General features: G+C 46.1%; 1 protein-coding gene and 1 long non-coding RNA gene across 3 annotated transcripts in view; one reads left to right on the plus strand and one right to left on the minus strand.

Moving 5' to 3' along the window:
* Positions 1–19251, minus strand: part of SLC7A1 (solute carrier family 7 member 1) — a 48932-nt gene extending 29681 nt beyond the window's left edge. For both annotated transcript variants that reach the window (XM_074986008.1, XM_074986017.1), the window contains exons 1-2: positions 19117–19251; positions 18245–18325 (exon numbers count right to left, since the gene is read on the minus strand). The gene's annotated coding sequence lies outside the window, so the exon portion shown is untranslated. The remainder of the gene's footprint in view (positions 1–18244; positions 18326–19116) is intronic.
* The window catches only part of LOC142008749 (uncharacterized), a 42506-nt gene continuing 39702 nt past the window's right edge, over positions 18483–21286 (plus strand). The window contains exon 1 of the long non-coding RNA XR_012644221.1: positions 18483–18712. This is a non-coding gene — a long non-coding RNA (uncharacterized LOC142008749). The remainder of the gene's footprint in view (positions 18713–21286) is intronic.

Genomic DNA, 21286 nt, shown 5'->3' on the forward strand with positions numbered 1-21286 from the left:
CTATCACTGCATTACACCTAGGCTAATTTTGGCCCTTAATCTTTTAAAAATAGCCATGTTTCTTGAATAAGTGCTCGTTAATGTATTTGGCTGATAAAACTGTTCTTAAGAGGCCAATTCTACCACTTTTACTTGTGTTTAGTGACACCTGTTGAGGGATTATTCTAAAAATGCTGTTCAAAAGGAATATGGGTGCCAGTATCAAGACCTTAACATTTCTATTACTCCCACAGGCCTACACTACATTTTGAATTAAATAAAATTCTGTGGGCTAGCCTGAAACATAACTACCAATTGTAACCCTGTTTCAGTGGAAAATGGTGTTGAGTCTACACGTCAGACTTCCGTCTGCATAGCTGTCAGTCAGTTGTTGAAAAGGGCACAGCCTGACCCACGTAGCTGTGCCAACAGAAGTCTCTAGAGAAGATGAAGTTATACCAACAAACACACAGCTGTGTCACTATAAACTGCATCTGCAAAAGGAAAGCTTTGCCAGTGTAGTACTTGGTATAGCTATACCAACACAGTGCTCTGCCCACCCATAGTGAATTCTTCATTATGAACTGTTCTGCCTAAACCAAGCTTCCTCCTTCACCATGCAGCTGCTCGCTAGGGGGATGCAATTTAAAACAGAGGACAGGACACCAGGCTTCCTTCCTTCCAAACCTAAAGCAATTCCCCCTTAACTCTTGTGCTGGAGGGCAGTGATCCCTGTAAGCTGAGTACTTGGGCAGCCACTCAGGAGAGATTCAAATACTGCCCAGCTGAATAGCTGAGCACCCACAGCCGGTAGCATGTATTTTTACTGGCGGTGCCCATCTGCACATGCCTCAGTGCACATAAAAAAATCTATGTTCCACATGGATGGAAAAAAAATAGAAGGAACATTGCTGTAGGGTAAATGGAGAACAACATAACCGGTACGTCATCCCAGTCTTCAGCAGCTCGAGGAACACAAATCTGCACCATTCCCAAAAGTGTGTAGCAGATCTGTGTGCTGGTTTCCAAGCAACACACTTCTCTTTCGGGGGAGGGATAGTGGGGTACCTCAGTGGTTTGAGCATTGGCCTGCTAAACCCAGGGTTGTGAGCTCAATCCTTAAAGTGGCCATTTAGGGATCTGGGGCACACAGATGACCAAAAAAATCTGTCAGGGATGGCGATAGGCCCTGCTGTGAGTGGAGGGGACTGGAGCCAATGACCTCTGAAGGTCCCTTCCAGTTCTATGAGATAGTATAGCCAATTAAATAAACTATTATGATCAAAAGAAAAAATAATGTTGCTGATTTCTACTGCTCAACAGCATCTCTTTAACTGGGGCTGTATTTTTTTTAAATCTACAGTGTACACATACCTCCCCCATGTATGTATCTACCTGTCTTTATATATAGCACAGGGTGGATTTAATGCAATAACTTTGCCCTTTTTAGCAGGAAATACCTTAATTGGAGGCAAGTCCCACTATTTAATAATAGCTTAATTAAAAACAAATATAATTGATAATATAATATATTTATACACACACACACATTCTCCCTAAGTGCAATAAGAAACTAGTCATTCACAGAAGAACATAAGAATGGCCATACTGGGTCAGACTAAAGATCCATTTAGCCCAGTATCCAGTCTTCCAACAGTGACCAATGCCAAGTCCCCCACAGGGAATGCGCAGAACAAGTGATCCATCCCTGTTGTCCATTCCCAGGTTCTGGCAAATACAGGTTAGGAACACCAATCCTATCCATTCTGGTTAAAAGTCATTGATGGATCTAACCTCTGAGTTTACCTGTTTTAAAGGCTTAGCTTTCACCACATCCTCCGGCAAAGAGTTCCACAGGTTGACAGTGTGTTGTATGAAGAAATACTTATAAGAACGGCCATACGGGGTCAGAACAAAGGTCCATCCAGCCCACTATCCTGTCTGCCGACAGTGGCCAGTGCCAGGTGCCCCAGAGGAGGTGAACCGAAGACAATGATCAAGCGATTTGTCTCCTGCCATCTGTCTCCAGCCTTTGACTAAAGGCTAGGGGCACCATACTTTACCCTTGGCTAATAGCCATTTATGGACCTAACCTCCAAAAATTTATCAAGCTCTTTTTTAAACTCTGTTAGACTGCTGGCCTTCACAGCCTCCTCTGGCAAGGAGTTCCACAGCTTGACTGTACGCTGTGTGAAGAAAAAATTTTCTTTTATTAGTTTTGAACCTACTACCCATTAATTTCATTTGGTGTCCTCTGGTTCTTATATTACGGGAACAAGTAAATAACTTTTCAATATTCACTTTCTCCACACCATTTTTTATATTTTATATTTTGAAGTTTACTAATGAAGCGCTGAAATGCATATTCAGCGCTTCATTAGCATGCGGGCGGCCGCAGCACTTCGAAATTGACACTCCTCGCCACCGCGCGGCTCGTCCCGACGGGGCTTCTTTTCAAAAGGACCCCGCCTACTTCGAAGTCCCCTTATTTCCATCAGCTCCTGGGAATAAGGGGACTTCGAAGTAGGCGGGGTCCTTTCGAAAAGGAGCCCCGTTGGAATGAGCCGCGCGGCGGCGAGGAGCGTCAATTTTGAAGTGCCGCGGCCGCCCGCATGCTAATAAAGCGCTGAATATGCATTTCAGCGCTTCATTAGTAAACTTCGAAATGGCCATTTGCGTGGCCATTTCGAAGTTTGGGGCTAGTGTTGACGTAGCCAGACAGACAAGCCCAGAACCCCCAAACACACTTCCTGTTTGTTTTAAACCCAGGTTCCTGTTAATCACATGGTGACCCAAAGTTCTTGTGTTATATGAGTAAATAACACTTTCTAAAGTACCTTTCTCCACACCTGTTATGTTTTTATAGACCTCTATCATATCCTCCCTTAGCTGCCTCTTTTTCAAAATGAAAAGTCCAGCCTTATTAAATTTTTCCTGTTACAGATGCTATTCCACGCTGCTAAACATTTTTGTTCCTCTCTTCTGTATCAGAATATGAAACATTCCATAAGCTTAAAATTCCTAAAATGTGCTTGTTATTTGGAACCCCAACATTTTCTGAGTGGCACAGAACACTTCTCAATATAGGTCCAATGTCTGCACTCTCTCCTCCTACTGGAGGGATTGATGAAATTGCTGTACTATTAAACATGTAGGTTATTTTCATTTTCTCCCCGAGATGTTCTGAGGATTCACTAAGGTTGCTTTGTTAAAGCAATTTTATTAAAGATTCATATCTGCTTTACTCATCTGTATACAGAGTAATGCCCTTGATTCTGTTTCTAATTTTCTAAATCCAGACATTGTAAATCCACATGCACCCTCCAGAATGCTGTACAATATCAGTAAACATTTTTAATTAAGGCAGTCCTGCAATACAATAAGCTGCTTCTTCCAGATCTCACCAGCGTGCCAAACCCCTCACCCTGGCTGGCATTATAGCTCTGTTCCAGGAGAAAGCATTCTAAGGTACTTCAGACAGCACGTTCAGAGTTTACTGAATGGAACAGCGAAACCAAGGGCACGTGATGTTCTCAACCAGACCTAAGACCTTCTACTGAACAAATCAGAGGAGGAAAAGACAGGATGCAGTCATGGCTTTGCATTTTCTGACAATGCATTTCAGCTCTCACTTCCAAAGCATCATGGGTGAGTGGGTACTTTTTAAAACGGAGGTAAGCCATTGAAATGTGTCCTAAGGAAATGACGCATCACATAGTTTTGGACACCTGCAGCTAGTATTTTTAATGTTAAAGCATCTTCAATTCGCTTTTACCTCCATGTATGGACAGAGACCTCAGAGCTCTTCTGATCCTATCGACTCCACTCCCACCCAGCTAGATGTGGTTTTCTATGTTGGATGTCAGCAACTTTCCTTGAGTCAGACCAATGAGGCCTTGAAGGCCTACCATATAGGGGTGGGGCTTCTAGTTCTAAACCACTGGGAGAAAGTCGGGACTTTTTATCTATGCAGACTCCTTTAGAATGTGTGTATCAGAAGGCATAAAACCCAGAATTCCCCACATTGAATTTCTCCAAATACTAGCAGTGTTCCCTCTAGTTTTTCCCATCCATGGGTGAAATATATTTGATTACATGCACGAAGGCATGTGTGGATGTGCACCTCCAGTAGAAACACACGCCACCCACTGTTGGTAGCTGTGGGCGCTCTGCTAACCAGTTGGGTGGCACTTGAATCTCTCCTGGGGGGCCACTCCAGTGCCCAGCTTTCAGAGAACACTGGATATAGGGGGGAAAAATAGACATACCCATGCAGGTTAACCTGTGTACAGTCAGCATGTTAATCTGGGGTAAAAATACCCCTAACTGAACTAATTCCAAGTAATTGTGCTGCAGGACAAAATCCACCTCACCATCCGAGGAGCATCAAATAAGGTCACAGAGCAGCATCTGCACTAGCAATATACTAACAGGCTGCAATAGCATCTGCAGCTCCTCCACGCTCTTTCAATGAGGCTTCATCAATCCACATAACCCACGATCCAGTAGCCTACACTCTCCTGCTCAAACATGCCTCCACTCCCCATTATAATTTAGTGCATGCCTGGATCTCACTCTGCTGCACACAAGTGATACGGTACCCTCTTTGGGGCCAAAACCTGTCTTACACATCCCTACCACGGGCAGAGGGGCTGGAGCCAGCTGTCCTCAGCTCCGTTCATTCACCACCCATAGGAAACTCTTACACTCTGCAAGTTGGGCTGTATGCCTGAAACGTAACGGGTGCACTCATGACTAATTATTTAGCGTGAGGAGGGTTTGTTTGGGGTTTTTGAGGGGTTTTTTTGTTTTGGTGGGGGTAAGGTTACAGGTTTGAGAAAACACACCAAGTTTATCAGGGCTTTGCATAGATGCTGAAATGTGGGAAGCGTAAAAGTCAGCACAACAGTTGGGCTGAGCTGTGAAAGCTTTAGAAAAGCAGGAAAGTGAAAGCTTTACACACAAAACACATAAAGTGAGTCCCCTGAACACAATGTACTGCATGTGTAGTGTTAACGCCTGTGATTTAATATCAACTACATGAATCTGACCAAAAGCACTGCATGCCACCAACAGCAGCAGTGTCTCCGCAGACACTCCGCGGCATTTGTGGGGAGGGCAACCTTTCTCCCTTCAGGCCCCACACAAATGCCTTACCCTAAGCCAGCTGCTTGGGTTTGGTAATAGGGGAAGGATTTATTAGTGCTTAATAAATAAATCATCGAACTGGCAGGGGGGAAGAGGGAAGACATTGCTGCAGCTCCAAGGAGCTGAGTCCACCAAAAAGTGTCAAAACAAGCTGACTACATTTTCAAGCAAGATTTTACCACTCTAGCTTAACTGCAACTTTAGATGCTAAATTACACTAGAAAGACTAAATAATCCATTGGCAAAATGGGATTCCAGTGCATACCAAATCAATTAATTATAAATGGCTTTCCTTAATCCAGGATAGTTTCCACTGATCTTGGGGCCATTCCTGCAAGCCATACATGCTTGGAGCTTGGAGTCAGGTTAGAGCGAGTCCTAGACCTGGATTCAGTTTCATTAGACTTACAAATAATAGTACTTTTAAATAGCTCCTTCTCCAGTCTGAGTGGAGTTAACTTCTCCAATAAACAACTAAGCTGCATTCCAAAACATACTACAGTACTAACTTCCAAAGGCATTATCATGACTATGAATCTAATACGGTTCCATTCCTGTGATTTTAATTGGTGCAACCTACAAAAGAACCCTACAGTGACATTAACTGAAGAGGCAAGCTTTGACACCACCATACCTACAGGTGCTTTATAATTTGCGGGGGGGGGGGGAGTGCTAGATTTTTCAAAGCATCTTCCAAAGTTTGACGTACAATTTTTGCATGCACAATTGAGGATTTGTATGTGCAAATCAAGCAATTAAGTACACAATTACTGATCTGGACTGATAGCTGTTATACACACACAGATATCCACTCACACAGTGTGTGCGGTCTGCGAGGTCATTCAACCCTACAATTATCTTTAGGGAAGAAGTGCAACCCTACCTGACTTATTCATCATTATTCCCCATCTTTTTCATGATTCAGCTCCCCCCAGAAGCAGGAGCAGGCAGCTGACCAGAGCGAGCTACACTGGAGATGCAGAAGCCCGAGCAGCTCCCTAAACCACAAGCAGGAAGTGAGAAGTATCAAAATCTTGGAAGTGACCATACATTTAACACACCTGAGGCAGGCACTATGTACTGAGCATGCTGAAAGATGACCAATAATCACATTAATTATTATTAGCTATAGTGTGTCTCCCTTGACAGTAGACTGCACTAATTGTTTTTATTTGGAGTGTGTCTGAGTTGTGGGGAACAACCAAGGAGAAATAGATGGAAAGATAGCCCTAGGGGACCAGATTTTCAACTAGGAGGTTGGGGGGGCTGAGGGAGGGTGAATATGGTGATGTTTAACTTTGTTAGCAAAGGTGCTGTAACAAAGAGAGCAACAGCAGAACAAAGGGGAGAAATGAGGAAATGAGACAGCAGGGGAAAAAGATGTGATGAGAAAGAAATGAAGGAGAGGGCTGTGTGCAGGGAGTAGACAAAGGCCTGTATCATGGAACCAGAGGCCATTTCCACCATGCCATTTGCATTAGAACCCTGACGAAAATGCACCCAAGTCCCCCTCCCCAGTGTCTAACTTGAACTGGGCCTTACTAGGGCTGAGTCCTTGCCACCTCTAGGCTTGGCAATTCATTACCCCGGCACCTCTGAGCTTACAGCATCAGTTATTAAAGGAAAATAATTGCTTGAGCCCAGAGACCTAATGGCTACTTGCTCTTGCCTTACAAATTAATCCCTGCACACCTGCTCCAGCCCCCCCCACTCTCACACACACACACACACACAGAACAATACAGCTATAGACTTCCCTCATTTTTTCTCAACTCCACTGAAGCACTTTGTAAGAGATACAGAGCCTGGACAACAGAGACTATTGTTTTGTTACAGAAGGACTACTCGCCCTTCAACCTCCACCTCACTATGACAAGGATGCTGAGCCTCTATTTCTAGTCTGAGATTACAGAAGTCAGCTTTACACCATTCTAAACATATTTTTCTCCATAAATCCCCCCTCCCTCACTGTCCCTTCTCAATAATGCCACCACCCTGTATTGAACGCCAAGCCTTCAATGAAGCACTTCAGTTGCATCATCCCCTCTACCTTGCTCCTCCCCCACCACACAGCAGCCTCTGCTGTGCTCCTAGCTATTGGAAGAAGTACCTTCCATTTTAGCAGCATCTTAGTAATCAGTAATATCAATACAGTACGGTTTGGCAGTTCCCAGGCATGTTAAAAGCTGCTGCCATGGTAGCCTCACCCACAGACTGATCGCCTTTCAGTTAAAATTCTACACTATACAAAAGTCCCTCACTTCTGCTTCAGGGCAGGACACCATGAAGCAACCTGCATGTTGATGTCCCCTTCACTTCAGTGAGGAAAAAATTCAGCACTTTGAGGGAGTGGAGTCCTAACAAGTGACTATGAAACAGCGTCATCAGTCTGTGGGGCAAAATTTTTCGATAGGGAAAAATCTAACAACAGGAAACCACAAATTTGTCATTGTCAAATTTAGTACTCAGTCCTTAACATGTCAGATCTTCAACATGCACCTTTTATGCACATTAGCTAATTTATCAGCCCAGAACCCACAAAAATTAGGGCTACAAGTTTCAAACCTCATATTAAATTCCTAAATCCACAGCTTGGCATCTCCATACAAATGACCTCATCTTTCAATGTTCTCAGTCCCATTGGGATTTACAGCTGCTTGTGTAACCTGAACTGAAGCTGCTTAAATTTAGGGGCCTAAATATATAGTTTTGAACCTACCTGAAAATGTCCGCCTAGGTCAATAATATTGTCCTTTCCATTTTATAGATGGGAAAATAAGAGTTAAATATCACAGAACAGTGGATTTAAAATTAGTGCTCATGTAATGAATATTGCATTTGCACCTGTTGGATTATTTGTAATAGCAGCTTGTAGCATTTGGTCATTTGTGTTATGCTGTTTATTGTAAATGAAGCAACATGAACACAAATGCCAGGTTCTTATTCTTTGCATGTTGCATCTCAAAGAGCTGCTCTGATGGAACAGAACAGTGTGGATCAGAAGGACTGAGGCTTTTCTGATAAATATGTATGCTGTACTACACGCAGAATGAAATTATTTTAAAAATTATATTAAGGTTGCAAAGTCAGGAGCTCAAAATTTACAAAAAGTTAAAATTTAAGATTTCTCACTACAACTTTAATTCAGCTCCACTGAGTATATGTATTATGATATAGACTTTAATTATATGATCACTATTATTCTTACAAGACCCCCTGCTTCAATCAGTGCACACGAAGATCAGTGCTCAATTAATTAATTAAAACTACAGGGGGAATGAGGCTGCAGTCTAGGAAAAAAGAGGATCGGTTTCGTCTGTCTCTGTGTGGTTGCTTCAGCAGCCTCAGTGGGGCTGGAGAATATAATCAGTGAACATAGTCACAGATTTTAGAAGCAAGCCTCTAGCATGTTCTGCTACACATGTGAAAATGGTGATTTCTTGTGGTTTATAACTTGGTCATATCTGGAAAGATTTTCAGGCGGGCAGCACAGGGCAATACACTGATCCCAAGACTGCACTCCTGTCAGATTTCAAGTTCTTGCTCCAATCTCTGGAAAGCGAAGAGCAATTTTAAAGATTCACAAAAATTAGTCAACATACATTTTAAAGCATCCTGCTCTTTGGGGGAAAAAAAGCCCTTCTTCTGCTGAAAAAAAATTTCAACCTAAGGCTGAGACCAAGCACAGAACATTTCAGCCTTGATGGTTGAAGCTTACCAAGTTATAATCAGTTGAAATCAGAGAACTATAATGGAGAGCACGAGACAACCTTAACAACAGGGTCATATAACTAGCACCCTCTATAGCAAAAAGATTCCTGGGAGACAGTCTGCAGCACTGTGATTAAATCTGGAACTTTAACCAAATGTGAGGGAAGTGTGAGCTATCATCACAGTGTCATCATAGAAACCAGGCAAGCAAGCTCCAAAGGCATCTTGTACAGGCTTACTGAACTGACAGTTCTGTTGCAGCCGTAGCAGAGAGCATGTGTGCTCCAACTCAGGAAGAAATTTGTGTGGGAAGAATTTGAACTGGCTAATAAGTGTCCAGCAGCAGGCAAAAAAAGAACCACCACACTCAGAGGATGCTATAAAAAGAGTGTCAAAACGTTTCTATGAAAGGAGGCAGAATACAAATACTCCTGTTATATCAGCCTAAGGGGCAGGCCAAACAAGGTAACTTCTGTGCAGAGTGATCACTAGATGTCTTAGCTATTTCTAAAAGGCACTTGATGATGTGGTATATATGGAAAAGCACTGCAGAGCAGGTTGTGAAACTCTTGTGCTATTTTAGTTTTGCATAAGGATGAGTGGGAGTTTATAAGAAGTCCTTTGACATCTTACAGACTAACAGATATTTTGGAGCATAAGCTTTCGTAGGCAAAGACCCGCTTTGTCAGATGCATAAGTGCAGGGCGGGGGGTCTGAGGAGGATTTAAAGAGGGGGTCTCAGTAAAGGGGAAGGCCAGAGCTGACAAGGTCTATTCAGTCAGGGTGGAAATGGCCCATTATCGGCTGTTAATGTGGAGTAGTGAACATCAAGAGAGGAGTAACAGAGAGGAGAAAACAAGTCAGTTCATGGGGGGGGCCGGGAGGATGTGGCTTTAGTATCTGACAAAGGGTCACACCCTCCCCCCCCATGAACTGACTTGTTTTCTCTCGATGGTCACACCTCCACTTTAACTGCCGATAATGGGCCATTTCCACCCTGACTGAATAGACCTTGTCAGCTCTGCCCCCCCTTTTACTAAGGACCCCGCCTTTAAATCCTCTTCTGAAACCCTCCCTCCCCACGCAACTGATGAAACGGGTCTTTGTCCACAAAAGCCTATGCTCTAAAATTTCTGTTAGTCTATGAGGTGCCACAGGACTTCTTGCTGTTTTTGAAGACACAGACTAACATGGATACTTCTCTGATAAGAGTTTATAAAGGACTTGCTTTTCAGAGATGTTTTTTTCTGCAGATAAAGTGTTTGCTTCTGTGATAAAGGCACACGGTGTTCCCTTTCACACAGAATGAAATTCATAAGGTCATTTAAGGCCTACATAAACCATGACTCAGCTTGCCCCTTAACTACACAGATCAGGCGCATTAACACAGTTAGCCATATGGAGCTTAGAGATATGGAGGAAGCAATCATCATTCTGCAAACCTCATCACCTGAAAATCCCTGCCATGATGCCAGAGTGTAACAGGATGGCCTTTCTAGGGACTATTCAAGATGAAAGCCCATTCTGCCTACCACCATGTGAACCTTCATCTGCCACGAAGTTCACCCAGCAACAGGGGGCAGTGGAAGGACCACAGTGCAACTGAACTGCTGCTACTTCACCCCGACAGAAGAACGGGATAACAAAGCACATGTGCAGCACACCCTCTGAAAGCGGAATTGGACTCTGCGTTGACCAGTGTAGAAGGAGATCAAAGGAAAGGCAGGGCTGTGATTAGTTTATCTAAAATTATGCAAATCCACGTCCATAAATCAGCACCGAGGAAAGGTGTCAAGATTATTAAAGCCTCTGGACTATGGTAGCAACTACAGAAGGGGATTTGGGCAGCAGCACATCCCCTTTCCCATGTAGTTTACCTGTCATTTTCCTGTAATCTTGCTATAAGATTCAAGTACACTGCACACCTCGCCTTTCCAATTATCTTCACCACATCACAGCACGCAGTTAACAAGGCTTCCACAGGACAAAAGCTGCATTCCAGTTCCAACTCACGCGGCACACTGTGTGCAGTTCTGGTCTCCCATGCTTCAGAAGGGTGAATTTGAACTGCAACAAGTGCAGGAGGAAGGCTATTAAGTTTATTGAGAAATGGAAAACTTAAAACCTTATGAGAGGAAACTCAAAGAGCTTGGCTTGTTGGAGCTAACCAAAAAAGGAGGAGAGAAGATAAGATTGCACTCTATAAATACACCAAGGCTGTGTCTACACGGGCACAAATCTTCAAAATAGCCATATTTTGAAGATTACTAATGAAGCGCTGAATTGAATATTCAGCGCCTCATTAGCATTAGGACACTTCCCACCATGGCACTTCGAAAGCGCCGCTTTTGAAAGCGCGTGGCTCGGCGCGGCTACACGGGGCTCCTTTTTGAAAGGACCCTCACCTTTTGAAAAGAAGCCCATGTAGCCGTGCCCAGCTGCGCACTTTCGAAAGCAGCGCCACGGCTGGAAACGTCCTAATGCTAATGAGGTGCCGAATATTCAATTCAGCGCCTCATTAGTAATCTTCAAAATACGGCTATGTCAAAGATGTGTGCCCGTGTAGACACAGCCCAACGGCGCAGCTACAGTAGGAACTAACTTCCATGGAGTGCCTAACTTTGAAGTTGCCAACAGAGTGTCTACACACATTTTCCCTTACCTCAAAGTTAACTTCAAAGTAGGGAGCCCAACCTCCAAGTCCTTACTCCATTCTCAGGAAGGGAACAGTGCTTTACTTTGAAGTTTACCTTTGAAATACAGTGTGTGTAGATGCTCAACTTCATTTTTGTAGTGCAGACACAGCCCAAGGAATAAATACCAGGGAGAAAGAGGAGTTATTTAAGCTAAGCCTCTATGTTGACACAAGAACAAATGGATACAAACTGACCATTAACAAGTTTAGGCTTGTAATAAGATGAAGGTGTCTAACCATCATAGAAGAGAAATACCAGACAGCTTTCCAAAGGAAGCAGTCAACAAAACTGGCTGCCACACTGAGCCCAATAAATTAATCGAGAGCATGGTGTGATAAGGGTGCCCATAATAGCACATGGCCCATCTGCAACTGCTAGCAGCAAGTATCTCCAATGGCTGGCAACGAACACTAGATGATGAAGGCTCTGAGTTGCTACAGACAATTGCCAGTTGTCTGGCTGCTGGGTCTTGCCCATATGCTTAAGTTCTACCAGATCACCATACTTGAGGTCAGGAACAAATATGTCCCCAGGTGAGACTGACAGAGACCCTAGAGGCTTTTTGTCTAGCTCTGCCACATGGGGAGTGGGTCACTTAGAGGTTTAAACCAATAAAATGGCAGATTCTCTGTACAGCAAACCCTCGAGTTACATGTTTCTGCAACCCCCGTGTAACACAAATTGTCATGCAAGTCGAGGGAGACGGGAACCAGGCTGCAGCATTCAGACAGCTAAATCAAGCTTTTAAACCAAGCACAAATCCTATTTATTTGTTATATTCTGCTCTGATTTAATAGGTATTAATGTACCAGTTTATTTATAAAGCTTATTAAAGTCCCTCTGTGAGAAAGTATCTACATAAGAGCTCTACTTGTACAGTAATTAGAAAACTCTGAAGGGGTGAGAAGACTATTAGATAATTGGGCCTCTGAGTTTTCCCTTCCTCTGCTGTTTATTATTAAATAGTGTGTGATCAGTAAGCAAAGCCCAAATGAAAGCCATGCTGAGAAGCACTGAAATGATTTTTTTTTTTTATCCCTGGTATTACATATGTTCAAACTGCCGAAGTCTGCAGGGAAATCCCAGAGAGAATTACAGGATTTCCACTAGCAGAGAGGATGACACAGTAGGTGAAACTGGAGTGTGAAATAAGTAACCCTTGTGTAATGCAGATTCAAATTCCACCCAGGATTAGCTCCGCTGCTCATTTTTAGGAGGTAGATGAATTTGAGGGTTTGTGAAACTGTTGTGCCAGGAGTGGTCTTTTACACTAAACCCTGAATACTGAGATCCTGGCTGCTTTGGATACTCTGGATAGCCACTGAACAAATATCCCATGACACCTTTTGTTTTGCTAAGCATTATTCTAGTGCCACTGGCCAAACATGCCTCCTCCCATAAGCTGTGGGTTTGTACATCCTCTCAGGAGAGATTCAAGTGCCACCCAGCTAATTAGCAGAGTGCCCCCCCCACAACGAGGTTGTTTCTGCTGGTGGTGCACATTCATACATGCCTCAGTGCACATAAAAATGTATTTCATACATGGATAGAAAAAATCTGCACATGGATGGAAACATTAGGAATATATATGCAGTGATGGTGGGGAACATTTTTGGGTAGGTGGGGGGGCCATGACCCACATAAGGTCAGTAGGGAGCCACATACAAGTGAGAAGCAAAAATAAACAAACCAACCCTCACTGACAATGCCAAGGGAATGTTGCTCCCATCCCTACAGCTTCTGACTTCCACTCCAAGGCTCATTGCGTTTCATTAATGCTGCATATATCAGGGATGGGGAACCTACAGCTCAAGGGTTTGCCTTGTGAGGTGTGCGTCTTCATGCTTCCCTGCCCCTAGCAGGGAGAGCTGGTGCTGGTGCTACAACCCTACCACAAGTCTTCAAGCCTCAGCACTCCCTGCCTCCCCTCTGTGTGGCTAGGGCATGAGCAACAGCTCCCTGCTACGAAAGGAGGTGGCTTATGCGTGGAATCCCTGCCCCCTTGTGACCTGCTCTGCCTTGCAAAGACGGGTGGGGGGAGCAGCTCTGCATGCTGCTGTTTCTCTTCTCCCCAGGTGGGGAAGCACTCACTTGCAGGCTCCAACCTGTCACTTCTCATTGGCTGGGAATCACGGCCAATGGGAGCAATGGCTGGGGGGCACCGCATGCAAGCACAGGGCGGGTCACCCTCCGCTGGTAGCTGCATCACATAAGCGCCCCAATCCCTTGCCTCCTCTCTTCCTCCCAGACCCTGCACCCCCACCCAACTCCTGCCCAGACCCTGCACCCTCACCCCCAACCCACTCCCCAGCAGCCCCCTCCCACATACTGACTCCCTCATTTCTGGCCCCACCTCAATGCCTAAGGGCGACCCATGAAATCTACTACCCTGGGACCCCCAGAAGAGTTAATCTGGTCACGGGGGATGCCCTCAGTGGCAGTGTTCCCTGTAAGCCGGGTACTTGTGTGGCCACTCAGGAGAGACTCAAATGCCACCCAGTTGATTAGCAGAGCACTCACAGCTAAGGTTTTTGTTTCTATTAGTGGTGCACTTTTTCACAAGCCTCAGTGCACTAAAAAATTATTCTGCACATGTATGGAAAAGATTAGAGGGCACACTGCCCACAGGGCTGGAGCACAAGAGGAACTCTGACACCCTGCATTACATGCGTGAGATGAGCAGCTTTCTTTTGGTTCTGTTTCCCATTTGGGGGCTATGTCAATGAGGGTTTGTTTGTTTATTTTGGCTTCTCACTTGTATGCTGCTCCCAACTGACCTTATGTGGGTCCATGGCCCCCCCACCTACCCAAAAACTTTCCCCACCATCGCTGCATATATATTACTGCTCAAAAACTTCACTAATTCAGAGCTGAGGTGGACCATCCCTGCCTTGTACCCTTCCAGATCATCAACTGCAGATACCAGAACCAAGGCATGCAGAGTCACATTCGTCCAGAGTACGAACAAAAAGTGTTCCCTTAGCCAGATGTCAGCTGAATGAGAATGTAGGATTCTAAATTGGAGGAGTGATTTTGCGCTTTCATTTTCCATTATTATTAAAAATAAAGTAAATTAAAACAAACCACTGCTAAGAGGCTGACCTCAACTAACTGCATACTCCAGTAAACTCTTTCATATGATGCAGCCCTGGGCCCAGGAGGTTGCTGGATATTCAAATATTCTGGATAATAGAGAGGTGTACCTAGCAATGCATAACACTAAAGAAAAACAAGATTAGATATTAAGAAACAAACAAAAATGTATGCAGAGTACTTGATTTGCCAGCTACAGCAGCATTGTACACTGTAAACTTGCACTGTATTTGCTGTATTTGTTTGTATTTACTTTCACCATATTGTACTTAACGGAAAACGTAACTAAAATTTACTTAGGGTTAAAATGCTGGTTGTTTGAGAGTTCCAGATGACAGAATGCCAGATAGGGAAGAGTTTATGGTAGCTACACGACCTCTAAGCAGTAAGTCATGAATCTAAGCCAGGTCAACATCAGGAGCACATTATTGGCATAGCTGCACCAGTAGAGCAGGTAAATTCTGCGCTTTTGCCGGCATAGCTTGTTCTAGCCTCTGTCAAATAAGCCATCACTCTACAAGTTCAGTTTTGTCATAACTACACCCACAATATACGCTTTTGGTGACACAGCTATAAAGGGCAGGGATTACATTGTCATACCCCTGACTGAAGCTAAGCAAGCAAAAGTTGAAAGGAACAGAGAGACAGCCGGGCTAGTCTATATACTATCAAAGCAAAAGAGCAGTCCAGTCGCACTTTAAAAACTAACAAGATAATAAATTATGTGATGAGCTTTCGTGGGAAAGCAAGTTTATAGTGTATTCCAGGCCCTAATATATACATAGACAAAGATAAAAATGGAGGTAAGTTCATAACCAACAGCCAAAAAATAACAGATGCATTTTAAAGCAATACTAAGCTAACATACTGCACCCCCACCCGCCCTCGAAGACGCTCACTGGTGTAGCACATACAGGAAAAAAAATTACAAAATCAAGATTGTACTTGATGGGCGGCAGCGCAGAAAGGCATCCTTCTGAGCAGCATATAGACACAATGCCTACGAGAGTGCGAGGTGCTGTTAGTGTCTCCTTTAAGCGGTTGCAGCGCACACACCCTGCACACAGATCCAGCTCTTCAGTTATGAGGAGGAGGATGGAGCCACTGCCACTTCCCAACCCCTGCCCCCGGGGTGAGCTAGCCATATTTGCAGAGCCCTTGCACTGCCAAACGCATGGGCAGCATCATGTCTGCTAACGCATTTCTTCATAACCACATTGCAACATTCTGCTGTCTGTCACGAAAAGTCTCTACGGGGCTGGAGCCACCCAGCCCACGGCATACAGTATAGGCCTATTTGTTTGGGGGATACGGATGAAAACAGGTCAAGGAATGATTAAGTGTCTTGTGCTGGGGACCTTAACCACTATTTGGATAAACTGGGATTTTGGTTAATTTGCCGTTGAATAAACAGGGCTCTGCTGTATGTGTATGCTGTTTGTACATTATAGACCACTACATAGTAAACCAACTTCTATAACTGGATAAATATGAAATACCAATGAGGTAAAAATACCTTACCCTGTTTGATGAATACAAGGCAAAAATTAATTGTAAGCCTTCAGAATGGCTAACGCATAACAGGAGGAATTCGAATACAATTGGACCCTATAGTTCAAAAAAGTATATGAACAACTAAGCATGAAGGCCAAGACCACAAAAAAAAAATCACAGTGATTGTGAAACAACATGAGACAAGAGTGAAATCTAAATAGGTAAAGCCTAGATGCTAGAAGAAAGAAGAATACAGTTTGCAATCGTAAGAACGAAAGAAATGAAGACTTATTTCTCAACATAGAAAACGGCAGGAGCAACAGGCTAAGGCAGACTCAGAAATGTATTTCCTGTCCTAATCCCATATTTATGAGCTTGCATTTCCCTCGTTACCGAGGTTGTGGACCAATAATATGTACAATGTTAAACCCTATTCAGACTGTGACTAATATTGCGCAGTTTCTCATAGTATGTAACAGAGTGAACCAAAGAGAAGATAGGACATATCACACACAATTATTTTTTAGCCTAGATCTATTTTCCCCTAAATTAAATGAGATTTCACCACATTCAGAGATTTCTTTCTCCTGAGAACATCTCCTAATACTGTGTTAATTTGTTAGGTCACAAAGAATGCTCACATCATCTGTGTTTTACCTGTTTTGTCGAATTATACTGTTAGGGCATGTCTACATAGTAAACAAACACCTCTGGCTAGCCCAGGCTCGGACAGGTTGAGCTGTAAAATTGGGGCGTAGACATTCAGGCTCAAGCTGGAGTCAGAACTCGGTGATCCCCTTCCCGCTCCTGAGTCCCATAGTCAGGCTCCAACCCAAGCCCAAAGGTCTACACTGCAATTTTATAGCCCCATGAGACAGAGTTTTATGACACAGGCTAGCTGTCAGCATTTAATTGATGTTCAGACATATCCTTATTGCCTAGCTCAACTAGGTCTCATTTACTACGTCTCTCTTTAAGAACACACTGTGTGTATGTAACAGTACACTTTATGTCCAGTTGCTCTTCTGGTCAGCAAATAAATGAATTTTATTTCAAAGGGACTCTTTGAAAGAGCTTCTACTTAATTGCCAGACATTTCATTTTATTAACATCAAGGTCTATTTATATTCATCTGTGTATTTATTGCCATTGCTCGTTGCCAGGGTGTCTGAGCCCCTATGTGTCATACATTACAAGCAGATTAGCCACCTAGGTTTCTGAATGATCTTTTGATATAGTTTTATTTGGGACAGAAAGGAACAGATGCTACAAGCCCTCTTACCTGTACTCAGAGCAAAAGGAGCGGGGGGAGAGAGAAAGAGAGATAGCTGTCTATTACCCCTGTCCCAATTTTTCACACTTTCTATCTGGTCCCTCTATCTAGGAAAAACACAGCTATTGGGACTATAAAATGGGGACAGCTCATCGCCCTAGGGAATGATGAGAAGCCAGAAGAAGAATCATTCACAGCTAGCTACTAGATCCTCCTGCAGGACCACTCTGGTATAAGGGAACCATTGTGGTTCACTCAGTGACTCTATCCTCGTGAGGCGCCATGGGATGATCCCCCAAAAAAAGGAAATCCAAGAAGGGATAGAAAAGACTGATTTAGATCTGTTTTATCCCATTGAAGCAGCACAAAGCTGCCAGAGGAGTGTTAAAGATCTGGGCAAGAGTTATCAAATCAATGTTTTTCTGAAATTATTGATAAAATAACAGCTGGCTAGAATATGCATACAAACTAGTTACCCGGGTCTGAAACCAACAAACAAAAGGTAATCTGCTTCTTTTTGCATGTGTGTGATAGTGTTAACATCTGGTTAAGTGGGCAAAAAGCTTATTTTCATTAATCTTTGCTCAGTTGCAGTAATCTCAAGTGTAATTTATGACAACAGCCAGTAACAAAAAAAAAAGTCAGACACATTGCGATTTTTAAGCTGACAGTGCTGCTTTCCATATTAAGCAACAAAATGCAATTTCCAGTATTACCCCAGATCTCAAACTTCCCCAGCAAGTGACAGAGAAAAGGGGCATCTCATTCAACCATGACTGCCATGATGAGGCAAGTAAAGAGAATTAGCTAAGCAAAGGCTTCCTCATGCATTCAACTCGAAAGTACTCACAGGCGGGTCTTTCCAATAACTGGTGGCTTAACAGCTGTTCCTCCCACTCAGATTGCTGTAACAAGGACAAAATGTGACGAACTGAAAAAAAAAAAAAAAGTCATCAGGGAACCTGATCAAATTCAAACTCACAACTCCAGCTTCCCCTCTCCTCCTACCCCGCGTCCCCCGGGCCACAGCTGTCACCTCATTAGACTGGGCACGTGGGTTTGAGCTGATTCATTGTCTGGACATTTTTCTCTGGTCTAATGGAAAGAAAGCCCCCGGCAAGCGTAGGATCGCCGCTGCCCCCGCTACAGGCTCTCCAGGCCACGCAGGGCGGGCTCCCCCGCCCAGATGAAGGTAGCGGGCCTGCCCTCACTTTTCGTTCCGTTGCATCAGCTCCCCGCGCAAGCCAGGACCGACGCGGACAAGCCTCGGCGGGAGGCGGGGGAAGCCAGCCGCGTGGCGCCCCGCAAGGGCGAGAAGGTGAGCCCCTCGCGCGGCGGAAGCTGGCGGTGTGCGAGCTTCGGGGAGGCGGGAGAGGGTCAGTCCCTCGCCCAGAGGAGATCCCCCTCCCCGGCAGTGCTGGCCGAATCAATGAAGCGGCCGCTCACTTCCTCCCGCCGTAATATAAATATTGCATCATGCACCATGCACCACGCCGCGCGGCAACATGGACTCCCAGGCGGGGAGAGTGAGGGAACGCGGCCCCCGCGCCTGCTGCCGGGCGGGCAGCCGGGCCTCGCGGCGGGAGCCCCCAGGCGCCCCTCCCTCTCTCCCTCCCTCCACCCCACCCACGTTAGCCGCCCGCCGTGGGACGGGACGGGACAGGTCAGGTCGGGTCGGGTCGGGTCGGGTCAGTGTAGCGCATCCCATCCCATCCCACTCACCCTGCCTCTGCCCGAGGGAAGGGCGGCCGCCGGGGCCGGGGGGAGCTCGCGCGGGAGGCGCTGCTGCAGGTGCTGCTGCGGAGTGCACGCGCCCGGCGGTAGTTTCCGGCTCTGCACGCTGCGCCTCCAGCCCGGGCAGCCCGCTTGGCCCCGCCCCCTCCGCTCAACTGGGGAGAAGGCCCCGCCCCTCCCGCAGCACTGGGGGAGCCGGACCCGGCCGGCGGGGGGCGCCCGGGCTGGGGCTGGGGCTGGGGCTGGGCCTGTATGCACGAGGGCAGGGCCGTGGGAGGGAGGAAGCCGGCCGGCCGGTCCCAGTGTGCATGAGCGCGCACGGCCGGGCGGGTAACTGCCACGCCTTCCGCCTTCTCCTGCTGCTGTTGCTTTAGAGAGTTCCCGGGCGGCGCCTTGTGGTTGGCGCCGCAGAGTACGGCCGTGGGGCTGCCCATTTCCAAGCGCCCCTGCTGCATTTCAGAGGCGACTGTGCAGCTGCCGCTTGCCCTTCTATTAATGCCAGATGCCTGCCAGAAGGGCCGGGTTCAACTCCTGTGGGGTTTTCCTGTCAAGGATACAACCAACTGGCTCGAGCCCCCACCCAGTGGCCTGGGACAATTTAACCCCCCCCCCCACCATGCTGGGTGCCTGTAAGGCGGTTCTCCCCCCTGTCCCCCTACAAGCACAGAGTCTGAGATAGAAATGGCTTGTTTAATGACCATAACCTACCCCAAGGTTACAGCGACAGATGCAGTATATCTAAGCAAAGATGAGACAAACCCCCTTTACCCAGATGCCATCCCCATATGGAGTAGAACCCAGGCTCTTGCTTGGGCTCTTGGCCCTTTACCCCACACACAGTTACAGGGTGTACCCTCTGCGGTGCAGTCCCAAACCCCTCACATACATCACCAGGGCAGTACTAGCTGTCCACTTGTCTGAAGCCTCCCCTTGCTGCCACCAACCACCCTCTGTCACCTGCTACTGCTCCTACCGGCTGCCCACCAGTCGCCATCATCACTCCCAACCCCTCTGCTTCGGATTGCCCTCAGGCAGAACCTTGTGACTTCAGCTCTGCATGGCCTCAGCTGCCCCTCTTTGATTTCAGCTTGTGGTATGTCTCAGATGGGGTTTCACAAACACCCTAGTATCCACCTCTATCTTTCAACAGGTAGGGAGAGCTAAACAAACCGGGCTTATAGCTACATGGCTAAGGCATAGGCAGGGCCATGGCACACAGCAAACTGGCCCAACCAGTATCCCTCCCCTTCTCTGTTACAATGCTTTAAACCAGGGAGCCCTGTATAATCAATGTCTTACGCAGCTATGGCGATTGCCCTGTCCCCCACAACAACCCAGAGCATTGGTGAGATCTCACAACTCCCGCATTAAGTGTCAGCTTAAATTGTGATTTTACAACTACATGTTTACAATAGACCAAATCTCATGGCTTACTTGCTACCCATTAGGCTTTGCCTGAAAAGGTGTCCCACATGCACACCTTTGCATTCTCATGCAAATGATCTCTGGGAGACACATTCCTCCCAGCGATCAGCAGCACTGCATTCCTTCTGCCACATTCCCTACACCCCTGTGCCATCCCCAACAGGTGGGTGAGCTCCCCAGGCCCCACCGCTGGTGGTAGCCGACCGCGTGGCATGCCCGCGCCTGGCAGGGCCTGGCTCTCAGCCAGGCTAATAACCACCGTTACCTGCCCCTCTTGTCTCTCTCTCGCACACGGGCAGCTCCCACCTGTGCCACCCCAGCTGCCGGCTTCTGCTTTCAGGCTCTGCTGGGCAGTGTGCAGGGGCAAGGTGAGCCGCCTGGCTGCAGCCCGGGGGCGAATGCACCGCTGGGAACACCTGGCAGAGACCTGCTCCCTGCGCACGGCTGAGGCACAAGGGGCCCATGCCAATCCCTGGTGCTGCCAAGGGAGGTAGTGGGGAGGGGGCTGGGGGTGTTGCCGAGATGGATACTGCAGTGCTTCCAGGCAGTTCCCCTGCCCAGGGTTTTAAATAGGTGTTGGAGCTGGTGCAGGAAGAGTCACAGGAACATTTCCAGGGGTAGAGAACCTGCCTTAAGGTGAGAGACTTAGAGCCGGGGCTGGTTAGCTCATTCAAAGGAAGATTGACAGTTGACTTGGTTACTGGAGCTGGCAAGATAGGGCCTGTGGGCTGGA

Source organism: Carettochelys insculpta, chromosome 1 (genome assembly GCF_033958435.1).
Source record: "Carettochelys insculpta isolate YL-2023 chromosome 1, ASM3395843v1, whole genome shotgun sequence".
Taxonomy (NCBI): Eukaryota; Metazoa; Chordata; order Testudines; family Carettochelyidae; genus Carettochelys; species Carettochelys insculpta.